The 16,654-nt window shown below is 39.4% G+C and overlaps 1 long non-coding RNA gene across 2 annotated transcripts in view; it reads right to left on the bottom strand.

Annotated features, from left to right (window-relative positions):
* The window catches only part of LOC132401575 (uncharacterized), a 47,694-nt gene extending 41,427 nt beyond the window's left edge, over positions 1-6,267 (bottom strand). The window contains exon 1 of one of the 2 annotated variants that reach the window (XR_009514620.1): positions 6,147-6,267. This is a non-coding gene — a long non-coding RNA (uncharacterized LOC132401575). Of the gene's footprint in view, positions 1-3,589; positions 3,666-6,146 lie in introns of those variants that run through there. The other variant, XR_009514619.1, reaches the window with a different exon arrangement.
* Between the last annotated feature and the right edge of the window lie 10,387 nt (positions 6,268-16,654).

The raw sequence follows: 16,654 nt of genomic DNA, 5'->3' as shown, positions 1-16,654 counted from the left end.
GTCAACTGCGGGCATCTCCTATTGGCCTGGGGACTGTGTCTGGCTATCCACCCACAATCTGCCCCTGCACACCAACTCCCGCAAGCTCTCACCCTGGCTCATTGGTCTCTTCAACATTATCCATAACATCAATCCGGTCACTTACCATCTGTAGCTGCCACCATCCCTCAGGATCACACCCACCTTCCATGTGCCCTGCCTTAACCCCGTTATCAATCTGCCTGTGCCTGCGCCACTGGACCCAAGGGTGGTGCAATGTACATTGCCAATTGATGGATTCACGTTATCGTGGATAGGGTGTGTAGTACCTGGTTGACTGGGAGGGGTACCAGGAAGAAAGGTCTTTGGTACCATCCAGTTTTATCTTGAATTCATCGCTCATTGAAGTGTCCCATCAGACCCACCTGGACCATCTTAGGTCTTCGGATGCAGGCCATAGGACGGGGAGTCCTGTCAGGCCTTCACAGGCAGTCACTTCCCAGTCGCCATCCAGCTAACAGGAGTCACCCGCTACTCCTTTCCAGATCATCACCTGCAGCCTGTTTAAACCCAGCTCTCATCCTCAGTCCTTGTTCACCCATCAAACCGGTCAGCCTCAACCAGTTGCTCCAATTCTTCAATTACCTTGCTGCCTGTTGTGTTTAGTATCTGTTCTCTCTTGTCTTGTGGCTCCTTGTGGCTTCTAATTTCACAGTTTATTAGTAAAGTATCATATACTGCTAAATTATCTTTGCTACTCTGCTTTTGGGTCAAGCCTTCTTTACATTCCCTGAAAATTGAATTAGGGTGAAAGATGAAATGTTTAAGGGGAACAAGAGGGGTACACCTTCACTCAGAGGGTTGTGAGAGTGTGCTAGCAGAAGTGATGTATTCAAGTTCAAGTTCAACATTTAAGAGAAATTTGGATAGATACGTGGATGGGAGGGGTGTGGGGGATATGGTTCAGGTGCAGGTCAATGAGACTAGGCAGTTTAAAAGTTCAGCATGGACTAAGTGGGCCGAAAGGCATGTTTCTTCGCTGTAGTGTTTTATTACTCTATGACTCTACTTGAGATAAGGCTCACCACAATGGTATCATCTTAAGGCAAATTTGTAGATGGAGCAAGAGCAAATTCTGGTCAGATAGTCATGAGTATACAGGAAGTAGGGGTTAGGAATGCAGCCTCGTCGGGCATCAGTGTTGAGGATAATTGTGACAAAGGTGTTGCTGCCTATCTTTACTGATTGTGGTCTGTTGATCAGGACATCAAGGATCCAGTTGAGTCCCAGGTCTAGGAATATGGAATTACACTGCTGCAGGTGGAGCTGCAGTCAATAAAAAGTAATTTAATATTGGTATTGTTACTGTCCAGATGCTCTAGAATTAAGTGTAGGTCTGGAGAGATGGCATCCCCCAAAGACCAGTTTTGGTGGAGGGCGAATTGCAGTGTGTTGAGGTTGAATGGTAGGCTAGAGTTACTGTGTGCCCTGACCAGCCTCTTGAAGCACTTCATGATGGTGGAAATCAGAGCAAACAGGCAGTTGTCATCAAAATATCTTACGTTATCTTAGGTACTGGGATTATACTAGTCTTCCTAAAGCAATTGAGAACCTCAGACTGAGGAAAGAAGAGGTTAAAAACGTCTGCCAATACTTCTGCTAGCTGATCTAAGGACACAGACAGAGATACCATTCAGACCCAATGCTTTCAGTGGGTTTACTCTCCGGAAAACTGATCTTACATCTGCAGCACTGACTCTAGGTTCATGTGCTCTGGAGGCTGTCAGAGGTAGTGGTGACATCCCAAAACTCTGCTGATCAAACTGTGCATAGAATGTGCACAGAAAAGGATGCTGACTTTGTTTTGCATGTAAGCCATGCCACAACTAGACTGGGTCTTGTTTTTGGACTGGTGTTCTCTTCAGGCAACCAGGATAGCTTCACGGGGGTCATATTTTGACTTCTTTTTAAGGCCAGGGTCATCTGATTTGAACGTCACAGTCCTGAATTTCAATAGGGAGTGACCATGGTTTCTGGTTTGGAGATACTCATTGAAGCTGCTGTGTCTTTGAATGTGGATCAGTCTACCAACTCAATGCCGTGTGTCAAAGCTGATCTGCTCCTTTAGACCAGCACTGAATGACTTTCTTGCTGGAATCTCATGTTCTACCTTCTGCTTGGATGCAGGGGGAAAGAACACAACCTGGTGGTCTGATTTACCAAAGTGAAGTGGAGGTGGGGGGGACAGTGGCTTGGTAGGTATCTTTGATAATTGTGTAGTAATTCACAAGGGCTTTTTGGGCTCCTGCTGGGACAGGTGACGTGCTGTTAGTATTTTGTCAACACACTGCAAAGGAGGGGTGTGAAAACAAGGATGTGATTTTTTTTTATTGGGATATTACTTACAGAAGGCCAGTGTAAAGAACCAATCCTGAGATATTCGGTGATCACGATGGTACAGATATTTGCATGATCTCAAGTTAATGGGGAATCGTGAAAAAGAGTTCAGCTATTCTCCATTAAATTGAGATCATGTAAATGCCTGTTACCATCATGTTCAGCATCAAGCCAAGAAGGAACAATGCCATGGAGGAAATCTTCAGCAGCAGATGATTTGAAGTAGGGCAAAGTCTGAAGTTAGAATGAATAATATTTAGAATGCAAGAATTTACAAGACACGTTTTTGAAAACAAAGCAATATTCTCAGAACGAAGGGAAAAATCTCATGAAACATATTCCCTTGAGCATCTAAAGACATTGTGAATGCAGGTAAAACAATTAAGGTGTTGTGCAGCAGGCATAATCATAACCAAGGAGCAAACCCTCACTCTTGTAGTGTGGAAACTCAAGTCACTGTAGGATTTAATATAGCCGTATACATTTTTCACTGAAACTAAAAGGGATCATAATCAGTGAAATATGTTTAACAAAGATTTTCTCAGAAGCTAAAAGAGCAATTCTGACTGTTCTTTTCTCTCATCTAAAACTACTATTAGAACTCTAAGCTTCAAGTCAAGATTTACTGTGCTAATAGAGTCATCTTGCATTGACTTCTGCTTGTCCAAGGCAGGTGGTAGGGCGCTAAAGGAAATGCAAATCAGCATCCTTCTCCAATTTGAAGATATGAAATATAACTTTTTGTTGAGCATGTGGAGTTTGCGCCCATTATACAGAGGCTGAGTGGCCAGCCACATGATCCTGAAATAGCTACTGCTGAAGTACGTATGTTAAATAGGCCTGGAAACTGCGTTTTAATTTCTTTTGCGCCGAGTCAATTTGTTGCTGCTAATCCTCAGCCCTTGCTAACATCCTGAGCCTTTCAAACTCTCCCAGACTCATCTCTCGTGAGCAGAATTCTCCTAGCCTGGCCTACGAGGGAATTGTTTCTTACTCTTTCTGACAGCTGGGAGCTTTGTTGAGTTTAATTGATTTTTCTTTGTGATACAGCCTGAAGTAGGCCCTTCTGGCTCTCCAGGCCACATTGCCTCAGCAACCTCACAACCCTGATTTACAATTAACCCCCTTTGAGGCAATTTTACATTGGCTAATCAACCAACCCGGTACTTCTTTGGACTGTGGGAAGAAAGCAGAGCACCCGGGGAAAACTCACATGCTCCATGGGGAGGACGTACAGAGACTCTTTACAGAACAGTGCCTGAAACGAACTCCAGAGCTGTAGTAATGCCATGCTAACTGCTATGTTACCATGGCTCCTGTGACGTGCATAGTTGCATTTATACATTTTTAGAGTGCCATTTCCTGTACTCCCATTAAGTGGCTTCACTGGAAGTCTTATTATAACATTGTGTAAAATTCAAAAATAATTAGGAAATGCGCTGGGGATGAATAATACCCAATAGTCTTGAAAATATGCTCCTATAACACTAATAAAACCTTGGCGTATCAAATGATAGGAACTTTACTGTAATTGTCTTGAAATAACTGGTACCAAAAATGAAGTCACGAATCAAGTTTCACATTTTGTTGAATGTGTAAGAAGAATTTGCTGACGATACAACCATTATTGGTAGAATCTCAGATGGTGACGTGAGGCCGTACAGGAGTGAGATAGGCCGACTAGTGGAGTGGTGCTGCAGCAACAACCTGGCACTCAACGTCAGTAAGATGAAAGAGTTGACTGTGGACTTCAGGAAGGGTAAGATGAAGGAACACATACCAATCTTCATAGAGGGATCAGAAGTGGAGAGACTGTGCGGTTTCAAGTTCCTGGGGGTCAAAATCTCTGAGGATCTAACCTGGTCCCAACATATCAATGCAGTTATAAAGAAGGCAAGACAGTGGCTATACTTCTTCAGGAGTTTGAAGAATTTGCCATGTCAACAAATACACTCAAAAGCTTATATAGTACCATGGGGAGCATTCTGACTGGTTGCATTACTATCTGGTATGGGGTGGGGGCCTACTGCACTCTACTGGAAAAGCTCCAAAAGGCAGTCAGCATCTGTGGAGAGAGCAATGGAGTCAACATTTCAGGTTGATGACACTTCATCTGATCTGGAAAATTTGTAACCTTCAAGTTATAAAGAAGAAAGGGAGAACGTGCAGTCAAGAAATGGAATGCTTGTGATACAGCTTTGTGGCAACCAAGGCTGTCCAGTTAACATATTTGCTTTAATGTCATTAAGTGAACAAATGAATGAAGGCAATGGAGAAAAGAAATAAAATAACATGTTGAAAGGTTTCATTTTGGATGTATAATATCCATTATTTACCAGCATTGAACCTCCACAACCTAGATCAACATGTTAGCATCATGAGGTAGCTTGCATACTTCAAGGACTCCATCAGGTGATGCCAACTCATGACCACCCATGTTGGAATGGCTCTGGACGAGAGGCCAGACAAAAATTGATGCAACTCCGGCTCCCAAACAGGTAGACTCATGTCTGCCCCTCCCAAGCCATGCCATACAGAACAACAAACTGCATCAAAGAAATAGTACAGTGCATTCCAGTTAATTGGACAACTCTTAAAGAAGAAAAAATAATCGAGCAAGTAGCTGGGATTCCCTTTGTTTATTTGGGACACTACGCCGCTTGATTGAGGCAGGAGACTGCTGCCAAACAGCATCAAACATGTGCACTTGTATGGCCTTTAGACACCACATCCTGCTTAGAGCCAACAGTTTTTACATAGTGTCATAAAGTACACTGCAGATCCTGTGGTCAAATCAACACAAACAACATGCTGGAGGAACTCAGCAGGTCGAAGAGCATCTGTGGAAATGAGCAGTCAGCGTTTCGGGCCGAGACCCTTAGTGTCAGTTGCATGCGATTATGTTCAAAAAGTAGTGACTTTTGTCACTGATAGTTGGTGAAAAGTAAGTGGTAAGACAATCCTAAATTGTTTAGCTCACTGTGGTTTCAAGCATTTAGGCTTGGAAATGCTAGAGGTGGCTGGGGGTGAAAATGAAACAATTCCACTATTTCAGCAAGTTAAAAACTCCAAAAAAGTTGAACTCATTGACAATCATTTGAATGATAATGAAAATGAAGATTTGGAGAATGTAGTCATCAATAGCATTGTCTACGCAAGGTGTCTGAGCTGATTTTGTTCATTTATAGTTATTAAGAGCAGCGTACACTGGATGAATTTCTCCATCAATAACTATAGGGAACTAATACACAGTTTTAGTGTACTATAGTGCTATTAGTGTTCTAATTTGTTCTGTATTTCATTTAAATAAGTAATTTGGTATTCAGTTAAATGGTAGTTTGTCTTTTTATACCTCTTTAACTATTTGTGTGTAACTTCATCTGATTAGGGTAGCTGCTTAATTGGGCCAAAATATATTGGTCCCAATGTGCCCCAGTTAATTGAAATCTTCTGTATATACATTGTTTTTAATATTTTTAAAACCATCTGCTTTTAGTTTTACTCTTACTATTGACAATTGTAAGTGTAAATGGTGCTCCTACATTTGTAAGGGGTGTTGAGCATTCTTGTAAGCCTTTGCTTTCCTATGCAGCCAAATACTCCTTCATGGTACTCTGTGCTGCTAGCTACTTAGTGAAATTGAAAGTAGAAGTGAACTCCCACTGTCCCTTTTTTTTTAACAAGTTGCTCACATGAGCAAGCAACAAAAGACAGTCCAAAGTGTTGAATATAACCATACTTCACTAGCACAACAGATCTATATTACTCACGTGTACTGGCTTAGAAATGTTCTCCCTTGTGGACAATCCATTGCACTTAATAATCTCAGGTGAATTATCCTCTATTGTTACCATGTGGCAACATTAAAACTGCACATTTGGTATTTTTTCCCAAGAGGGCAATCCTCCTTACTTATGGCTTGATGGCCCACGAGACTGTGCTGCAGTCTAAGGAACAGGAAGTCACACTGCACACAGCAGAACATGAGACAGTTGCCCTCACTGAGATATCACTGAGATCCTATGATTTCTGATGTCACAAACCTTCATCCTGTGCTCAATGATTACCTGATGACTCCAGTCATAATCCATCTTGAAATGAAACTGTACTTCAAACAATCAAACGTCCAGAAAACTAGCTTGTTAATGTGTTGAAACAAGTAATTTCTCTGTGGATGTCCTGGCTACCAACCACTTGTTGCTCCCTATTTTTGGCACTCTGTATTAGCATCAAGAGCCATGTGGCTGAGGAAAAGCTTGGTAAATTGAAAAATTGTGCAAGCATCCTGTAATCAGTCCCAACAATCTTTTGAAAGGTGCATTCTTTTCCCAAATAAACATCTGAGGAAAGCAGCCAAGTTGTTAACATTTTCAGGCTCATCGGCATCAACATGTACAATGGGAATGTATGTGTGTGCTTAGTGGCGCTATTTGGAAGTGAAATGCAGAAACTGTTAAATCATTTTGAAAGAAAGCTCTTGCTAATTCTGCTCTTTCTTCTGGAGTTCTGCAAGGCATTATGCTACTGTGCCAAATCTTAAATTGACAGCTGCTACCTAAAATCTCTCACTGTGGCATGAGAAGCAAATAGAACCATGGGATACATTTTGACTTCGATCATCCAGCTATAAAAACATATAGGTCACATGAATGACCTTGTGTTTGACAAAGTTTTCAATTTACCATTCGGACTTAAGTTATTCTCAGTTAACATGCTTGAATTTCAGTCTGCTACATAACCAGTCACTGTATAATCATCCCTCAAACTAATTCTTAATTTATGCTGTTTTTTTATGATTCTTTGTTGGTTTTTAAATATTTGCTCTGAGATCACTCTGAGTGTCCTAGAATTATCACTATCTTTGTTGATTCATTTTTAAATTACAGAGATGTTTTCAGGGTTTAGCTAGGAAAACAATCAGAAAAATAAATTAATATTAATATTATTTCTATTGGATTTTATTGAATTATTCTTGCTAAAGAGTAAAATTTTCCAACATATGCCCCTTCTTCAGATTCAGGTTCATTTATTTATCACAAGTGCATTCTCCCACAACCTATGGACTCACTTCCAAGGACTCTTCATCTGATGTTTTCAATATTATTGCTTACATATTTATCATTATTATTTATTATTTCTTTCTTTTTGTATTTGCAGTTTGATGTCTTTTACACTCTGGTCGAATGCCCAAGTTGGTGGGGTCTTTCATTGATTCTGTTTTGTATATTATTCTATTATGGACTTATTGAGAAAATGAATCTCAGAGTTGTATACGCTACCATATATGTACTTTGATAATAAATTTACATTGAACTTTGAACTATGAACATAGAGAACAATATGTCATTTGCATTAACAGCTAACACACCCTAGTGATGTGCTGGGGGAAACATCAAATAATCTGCACCACCCTAAGATACACATTTAAGAGAAAAGTAGGGAAAACACTTATGTTTCCTTTCAGTGCACTTATTTGTGTCTCCATATATCACGCACAACCCTGCATGGGAAAGGAACAAGCCTGGTAGCCATTTTCATATCTCTGATACTATCACTCAATTTTTCTGCCTGTTCTACACCCCAACTCTAGTAAAATCCACAATTAGGTAAACTGTGGTTCATGAGTAAACACAAAAGATTCTACAGATGATGAAAATTCAGAATTACACACACAAAAATAATGCTGGATTTACTCAACAAGTCAGGCAGCATCTATGGAAAGAAATAAAGAGTCGATATCTCAGCCCAAAAAATCGAAATTCATGTCAATAGGTGTGGCCCGACATGCTGAGTTCCTCCAGCATTTTGTGTGCATTACTGCAATACTTAAGTGCTATTTGAGCACGGACACACTGTAATTTTCAATGATGCCCTAAATCACATCTACGGATCACACATATCTATTGTGAAGGGAAATATAAAATAGGCTAAAGGTTGGTGATATTACACCAATGAGTTGTCTATAAAATATGATTCAGTGCTACAGTTCAAATGTGAACAGGGCCTACAATTCAGAATGTGGCGTATTATTTGTCTGTGTGTTATGCTGTACCACTTAACTTAAATGACATGAAGTATGGTGGTTTCTGCTGGAAATACCGGCATTTCTTGGTGTAAGTGCTAATTTCTCAAATAAGTTTAAAGACCCCAGCATGAGTGGAAGTCCCAAATTTACTGGTGGATTTCTAAATCCAACTTTGTTTTACTACTGTGCTCACCCAGAGCCCAAAAAATAAACCAAAGGTTTGCTGTGCTTCTTTAGAATTTATGTAAGGAAGTTTGCACTTGGAAGTCAAGCCAGACCTGGCGTAGTGTGCATATTTCATTGGGGTTTGTAGGACTGTGGGAAAGAAAGAGAAGAATAAGGGAAGTGAGACATTTTATCAGTTATTTATTTGGAGTAATGCTTTTAATTATTTGGAAGTATTTTAAACTGATGTAAATTTGGAGTTATAAGTTTTTTATATTTTAGAATGACTTACTTTTTAAATATTTTAAATGTTTCTGAAGGAAAGAGACATCAAAAACGTTGGAAATCTTTGACTGCTTTAATGAATGGAGGAGCTCAGTAGGTTGGACTTGTTCCGCCCCATCAATTTTGCCTTGTTACGTTACTTGGGGTCCTGCCAGTTCGATCCAGGCCAGCAGGATTGGCTTTTCTCACTTGGTAAAGTTGAGGAAATGAAATATGTGCGTGGTAAGTGTGGACATCTGGGCTCATGATAAAAATGCCATAAAAATAGATAATTACTGTGGGAATCTTCACAACAAACAACCTTTTGATGACCACAGCATTTCAGGATTTCCATGTTAAATTAATCAGTAAGGAAACCCCTCGGTCATGAATTAATATTTGTGGAAGTTAATAGTGGTCATTATTATTTACAGTCTGTCTTATTGAGGACATTTCTACATTCAGTTCTCAGAACAGGACACAGATATGCTTTCATCAAAAGAAAATTAAAATTCTTTCTGAATTATAACAACCACACATTGTTTTTTACTTTTTTTCCCTGCTTTTTAAGACTTAGTGATGATAAATACTCCTGGCTTTTGGAAGTCTAATGGACATATGTCATCATAAAAAGAACAGGACATGCTAAAATCGTGCAGTGGGCCAGGCAGCATCTGAGAAAGAGGAACAAGTGTTATCAGAACTTTCCAATACCTCCTGCCTCACTAATGCAAGTACTACCCTATAGCTGGCCTTGCAAGGAGTACAAGAATATCTCAGGGTCAATGTCTTGACCCCGCTTTGCTATTTTCACCCACTGCATAGTACATACCTAAATTCATTACATTGCATTATTACATATTGAAGAAAGTGGACTTTAGAAACTCCTTATAAACATCAGCATGAGCCACAATCTAATCCCAAAATATGCTAATTTCAGTAATTGTTTAACAAAGCCTTAGTCAATTTACTAAACACTTCAGTGGCATTTCACTTTCACTGGCAATCGGTTATCTGTTTCGATCTGAAGTTATTTAACTATTCCCTGGAACTTATTTATTCTTTTTTGTTTGCCTTCATATACACTTACATATATATATAGACATTTATAGCTCAGAACTCCTTGTTGTTGTTTGAAATAAGACCCCATTTTGTTAAAAACAGATTAGCTTTAACTCTACTTAAACTATTCAGATTTTATCAAGAAAGTAATTTGAAGCTATGTCAATGTCAATGGCAGGCAAATTGTTTACGTTACAAGTCCTGTGGTGTAGCTGCACTGTATGCCTTTCCGATGGGAATTAGATTCTCTTCCTTGAGTGCTCGATTGGAAGTTCCCAATCTCAGGCAGTAGATTGTTTCCGTATGAAGCAAAAGAAAGTAATTGAGACTCTACAACACAGGTCCTAAGAATCTAATTGAAAGTTCTGTATTCTTAGATTTTGGTTTTGAGTAGACCTTCTGTATTTTCAGAGTATTATTGGGCTACAATATCTGAGAACAAGAATAATCATTTGTTAGTATGTGAATGAAAATATTGAAAAACTAAGAATTCTACCTCAGTTTGTTGTGAAGACGAAGTGAAGTCTGGCAGCTGAGTTTGTTCAATTAATTCCATCAAATATAAATTGATTTTCAGTTTACTTGATATTTAGTAGACTGAGCTGATACCTTTAGGTGACTTGTAGTTGTCAAGAATCTTTAAAATGGTAATGAAATGGCTCTTTGTTACCATTAGACCACCAAAGAAAAGGACTGCCCCACTATAGGAACACCAATGAATAGTTCACATGCTGGCATAATACCACAAGAGAATAAAACACTAATCAGCAAAACCACAATAGAAGACAATATGCACATTGTCAAAAGCCCACCATGTGACATAGATGCAAAATTCAATAGACCACCATGAAAATGAATGTTTGAGCAGCAAATGATGTGGTAAATGAACCCAGAACTCAAAAAAGTATCCCAAAGCCAACACATTTTCTTTGAATATGTGCTGGTTGTACCCAGGCAGAGATTTAAATCTGGAACATTTTCAGCCGCTTAAGCATATAAACCAGAATAAAATTTATGAACATGTGAGTACGTGGTGGGGGGTGGGGAGATTGCCCATTACAATTTAATAACTTGATCAAGTTTTCAATTTCTTTAATTAATAATGATGCCCACTTCCATATCCAACCCCTTAACTAACACAGAGACCAGATAAACAAAGTTTGTATTATCTTTCCCAAAAACATATAAATGAAGACAAGTTAATTTGTTCATAAAGAGAACGTAATCCTTTTTTGGGCCAGCATGCAATTGGTACCGCTTAGCTCTGCAAAGAAGGAGTGCCTTCTGTAAAAATATTTACTTCATAAGTGAATGGGAAAACTGATAATTAAACTGCAGTTAAAGGATGTTGCAGACTTTTGAATTTGGAGTTTGTTTTTTGATTTGTTGATAGCCTCAAGCAAGTAATATAAATTTGCACAATGTTCCATAGAAGGTTTTGCTGTTAGAATGTACATGAATGTAAGAGGTGTGTATTTTGAGCTGATGTAATTCAACAACCAGTCACCCTGGTACAAATATAAATTAAAGACATAAATAGACCAATTAAAATAAAGTCCTGTATTTACATATTGTATTTCACAACCTCAGGATATATTAAAACACATCATAGTCAATGTAGTCCTTAGGTGTAGGAACAATTGTGATGTTAGAAGTACAGTAGTCAGATTGCTTCATAATAAACTCCTGTGAACAGTAATCCATTAATGATGGATGATTTAAGATATTCTGTTTTAGTGACTTTGACTAAAGGATAAGAATTGATTAGAACTCATTCACAATCATATCTAACTCAGAGACAGTTAGCCGCTACTGTTGTCTCATTCTAATAGAGCTGCAATGACTTGGTTCAGCTCCTTTACCCTTTCCCACTTTTTAAAGCCACTCTCTCCACCAGACACCCACCACCAAAACTACATATGTAATTTCCTGGCAGAGGAGAAAAATGTGTCATAAACCCTGTTACAAGTATCATAGAATCATTTGTCACAGAAACAAGGCCTTCAATCCATCAAGTCCACGATGACCACCAACTGCCCATCTTTACTAATTCCATTTTCTGGCACTTTGCCCAGAGTCCTCAATGCCTTGGTGTTTCAGCTTTTTCAATTATACCTGTTGTAAGAATCTATGAATTCTCCATGCCATTAGGCAGTGTGTTTCCAACTCCAGCTATTGTCTGAGAGAAGAACATTCTTTGGATCGCCTAATAGCTAGAGAGGCAAGCCTTTTTGGGAACATATGTCCAAAGAGGTGATCATTTTCTGAAAGATTTTCCCACATACCATGGGAACTTTCAGCAGAGATTATCAGTAAATAATGAATTAGTGACAATAATTATGGACTTCCATGAAAAGAGGATGAATCCTGTTCTTATTTACATGTATTCATTGTTTTATTATTAAGAGTATAACAGAGACAAAGTGAATTAAATGAAGCATTTTAGAAAGCCTGTTAAAATGATTAATATTAATCTTTTTAAAAGGAAATAGAAAAATAACATTATTCATAAATAGTATTGCTATTGCTTATTATCCAAGTACTGATGTGTTCTCCAGTTCTGTGAAGATTTCACAGTATATCATTGAACATCTCATACTTTCATAACTATCTAGCTGGTATTAAGCTGGCATACTTGGATTGTAAAATACTATTCTCTGCTTCTTTTGGCAGGAAAGATAATCATTCTGTATTTTTTTATTATTGTGAATGGGGTTTAAAGAATTGAGGAGCATCACTGCATGTTGCATGCCAACTAATTTGTTTCCATGCCAGCTTGGGCACACATGCCATAGGTTTTGTCACTATGTTCGGATGTGGCCCAAGTGCGGAGTGAGAGACACTGAAGTGAGTGAATACTTCACAGACTTTAAAACCAACAGAGTTAGAAGGAAAAGAAAACAACAAATGCTAGGCCAAGCACGGCCGTTAACTAAAACTCTCAAATGGAAAAATGAAACCAACATTGCAGTTGGAAGGAATAGCTAAATATAAAACTAATACTGCTAGTCTTCAGAGTCAGTTGACTGAACAGTCAAATTTCTCAGGCAAGGCCAAATGCAAGCAGGAAGTGAAACGTTGCTATGTTTTGCTCAATTCTCAACAAGTACTACGATGAAAAGAAGGGAGTTAAATGCCATCGCAATGAAATAATAATTAGCTGACATGACATATGCATATTCTCGAGTACAATTGCCAAATTGGTGGTTGTGACAGATTCATCACACCTGCCTAATATAACATTTTAACTTTATAAGATGGCTAGATAACCTGGTTTATAAAAATGCTAGGCTCCTGACAACGATGTATTCATACTGTTTGTGATGTAAATTTTTGTTTTATTTAATACTACAAAGGGTATTAAATAAAAAAAATCATATATTGAGGAAGAAATTAACACACAACAAAGCTAAGGGAACAAGATGGGTCAGGCAGATGGACAGTTGACATCTCAGGTTGAGATTCTTCATCAGTACTGGAAAGGAAGAGGGGAGAGACCCATACTATAAAGGTAGGGAGGGGGTGGAGCAAGAGTTGGCAGGTGATAATGAGTGAAGAGATAAGCAGGTGAGGGGTGGACTATAGGAATGATGTAAGAAGCTGGAAGGTGATGGGTGGAAGTGACAAAGGGCTGAAGATAGAATGTGTGGACCATGGAATAAAGGGTTGGAGATGAGGAGGGGAACCGGAAGGAACAATGTGTGTATGAGGGACAGTTCAAGAGGGCAGGGGAGTGGAAAATGATGGAGTGATGGGCCAGTGAGATAAGGACAAGCAAAGCGGGACAAAGTTAGTGAAATTGATGTTCATGGTGTCAGGTAGAAGATTATTAAGGCAGAATATAAGGTGCTGTTGTAGTACCTCTGAAAAAGGGAGATGGTGAATTAAGTATACAGACTATACTGTTCATGCATCAGTAACTTTATAGTGAATGAAAAACACAGCATGTACATCCCCGCACCCCCACCCCCCACAGGCATTCTGGCAATCAATTGCATGCTGAAGTTTGAATGCAAGACTTTACAAGTCAATGGCAGATTCAGTGCTCACTACAACAAAAGAATACCTTGCACACAGATTCTCAGAACTTTCAATTAAATATATTTGCGTGTTTTTAAAGTAATGTCCCTTTTTTCTCAACATGAAATGACATTCACATTAAATAAATTATTTGAATTCTTTTAAAAAAAATTCTGAACAATTATTTATAACCAAATTGAACGGATTTCAGCCTTGTTGCACACTCACCCTCAAAGGTAGATGTCGTCCAGACAGTTCCTCCCAGTATTAGATTTGCAATCACTACTTCTTTTATTTCATTCTCAAGGCTGTCACCATGTAGTAATTTGGACAGAGAAGTCGATCACTGACACTTCTTTCCTGATACTTAGCGATGAACCACAGTCACTCAATACTAGAAATCGCTTGACAATGAAAGCAGATCACAATCACAACTGCACTTAAACGAACCATGGCTGCCACATCCTGGTTTCTAACAGGAATCTGTGATTACTAGGGCATTTCTGGGCTCCAATGAGGAAAGATTTATATGATTTTCTCTCTGAAATGTTCTATGATAGCAACAGCCTTTGAGCACCTGGAGCATACCTGCCAATTAGCATAAGGTATAACAGCACTCCATGAGCACTTCCTTATGCCAAATTGTTGGTTGCTTTATAGTGCGACATCCACTTGTTTAGGGCATAAACAATCCTCTCAATCAACAGTCCCTATACTACTTTCCTTGTACGGAACATTCCTTTGGTTTCTACCTGGCACATAGTAGTTGATGTAGGAGCAGGGGTACAGGTAGCCATAAAATCATTGACGTTACACAATTATAAGACAAGGCCTGATACTGATGTGGTCTACAGTCTGTATATTGTGACATGTGGGAGTTCCAAACCTATTATAAGTGAAGTGTTTTGATGGTCGTCATTCTCTCCGAGGAAACTTTGAGTTCCTTTGTTTTTGCTCCATCTGGTTGTCTGGCTTATCATTCGCTGGAGTAAATACAGGAACTGGTATAGGATGACATACAGGAAAATCATGTGGGTCTCTTGGTTTGGATGAACGTACAGGGACTGGTAGTGATTCACAATCCGTTAAGTCATCTTGGTTACATGGTACAGATAAAGATACAGGGACTGGTACTGGTTCACATGTAGGTAAGCTCATCATTTGTCACTGAAGTATTGTGAATCCTCAACCCTCATTTGCTACTCAGCAAGCTGTATAGGCTCTACTTCAAAACTATTGCATTTCTTGCTACTGTGAGGTTGTGGACATTCAACTTGGCAGTAATATTCATCCTCACTGTCACTGGCTGGTTCACTCACTTCCCATGCTTTAGACAGACAAGCCCTGGTACTCCGTTTTGGCAGATGCCTTTGTTTTGTTGCGGTATCTGTTTGTGGTTCAACATCCAAAGGCGGGTGTCCACATGGCCTGAGAAGATTGCGGTGTAGTACTCTAAATCTTCCCTTCCCTTGTTCAGGTATCACTTCATAGAGTGGTACATCCTCCCCAACTTCTCATACAATATGGATGCAGTCCTAGCAATAGTTTCAAAGCTTTCTCTGGCCTCTGTGGGGTGTCAGATTCTTTACGAGCACATGATTCACAGGTTGTAGCTCTGTAAATCTCACTCTGCTGTCATAATTTCTCTCATTTCTCCCCGAGATCTTTTTCATATACTCCTTGGCAATCAGGTGGGTTTCTTGCATGCCTCTTTTCCATCTTTCCAAGTATTCACTGTGGGTTTCAGGACTTTTGTCAGTATTCAGGCCAAAGAATATACCTATGTGCAACCTTGGCAATCTACTGAAGAGAAAGTAGAACGGAAGGAATCCTGTTACTTCTGATCTTGTAGAGTTGTAAGCATAGACCATTTTATTCAAAGACTCATACCAATTTTTTTTTGGTCTTTCTGTTAGTGTTTTCAACATTTGCAGAAGCGTCTGGCTGAACTTCTCAACTTGTCCATTTCCCTGGGGGTGGTACAGGGCAGTTTTTGTCCAGTTCCCTGGGGATGGTATGGTGTAGTACTTGGTCCTGCCAAACCACTATGTTTTCTCAGTCACGTGAAGAGTTATTCTCAAATTTGTCCCCTTGGTCATGTGTGTTTGTGATGGGAACCCAAACTTCAAGCCAAAGTCATTGAAAAATGGTCAGTGACAATTTTTCCTGACCTTGAGGTTGTGGCATATGCCTGTTCAAACCATGTGAAATGGTAAATGATCACCAGAATGTACTGGCATCCACCCTTACATTTGTCTAGGTGAAGATAGTCAACTGACACAAGTTCAAATGGGTGTGATGCTCTTCAGTGCTGCCCTTGTTTCCCGACACGGCTTTTTTTTTGTGTGAGACAGGTACAGACTGTTAGCGAATTGTGCTCAATGTCTCTCTGCATGTGAGGCCAGAAAAATCTCTCTCTTACCAGAGCCGTTGTGCAATCAGCATCTTGATGCCCATTTTATCACATAGCTCTTTCAGGACTGCACATTTGAACTTCTCAGGTAGCACCAGTTGTGTTCATTGGCTAGTTTTGCAATGAAGGATACCATCCTCATTTATCCTAATTTATCCCACTATTGCAAAAAGCACCTGACTCGCTTGTTTAATGTCGGTATTTGTGGAAAAATAGGTTTTGAACCTGAGTGTACAAAGTCGATTACTATTTTCATGTCACCATCGGCATCCTGGATTTCTCTCCTGGACAGTGACGGAACTGATGTGTGCACCAAGTGGACATTTACT

The sequence above is a fragment of the Hypanus sabinus genome, chromosome 11, assembly GCF_030144855.1.
Source record: "Hypanus sabinus isolate sHypSab1 chromosome 11, sHypSab1.hap1, whole genome shotgun sequence".
In the NCBI taxonomy this organism is placed as follows: Eukaryota; Metazoa; Chordata; class Chondrichthyes; order Myliobatiformes; family Dasyatidae; genus Hypanus; species Hypanus sabinus.
Note: the sequence above shows the minus strand (reverse complement) of the source record. Positions and strands in the feature narration are given on the sequence as shown.